The sequence below is a fragment of the Halyomorpha halys genome, unplaced genomic scaffold (assembly GCF_000696795.3).
Source record: "Halyomorpha halys isolate HHAL.00 unplaced genomic scaffold, Hhal_1.1 Scaffold42.1, whole genome shotgun sequence".
Lineage (NCBI taxonomy): Eukaryota > Metazoa > Arthropoda > Insecta > Hemiptera > Pentatomidae > Halyomorpha > Halyomorpha halys.
Genome location: NW_027114384.1, coordinates 1,079,814 through 1,080,327, shown reverse-complemented (window position 1 = coordinate 1,080,327; position 514 = coordinate 1,079,814). Strand labels below are relative to the sequence as shown.

Genomic DNA, 514 nt, shown 5'->3' with positions numbered 1-514 from the left:
TGGCAAATGAAAATTTGTCCGAACAACTATAAATCGATTTATTTTAGCAAATTTACTCTTCTTTAAATGACGTTCTCTTATATTGTTCCTACCTTTTAAGATATACATCTCCGAATGAATTTTTTTTTTTTTTATCGCTTTGAAACAGCCGCCCTTTTTTATTCCCCCTACCTATACTTCCCAGACTCATCAATTTTGACTATTAGTTATACGTAGTTTTCATTAAAGTAATCAAAAATTGGGGTGAGATAACTGCCTTTTTTCTCCTCTTGGGCTATTGTACTATTAGTTTCCTCTCTTCCCACACTTTGTACATGGTGGACTTTCTGATAATCTTGAATCTAAACTTAAACGTCTTATGAATTGCGTGGACAATTTATTTTACATAACTCTATTTAAAGTATTACGCCGTGAGTATGGTTTGATAAATCATTTTTAACCCGACCTGCATATCTCTGGAACTCTATTCCCTCTAATATAAGCCATGTACCAACCCTTCTCTCGTTTAAACAGA

The 514-nt window shown here is 33.3% G+C and overlaps 1 protein-coding gene across 1 annotated transcript in view; it reads right to left on the bottom strand.

Moving 5' to 3' along the window:
* The window catches only part of LOC106688320 (dynein regulatory complex protein 11), a 37,699-nt gene that overhangs the window by 33,493 nt on the left and 3,692 nt on the right, over positions 1-514 (bottom strand). The window lies entirely within an intron of this gene.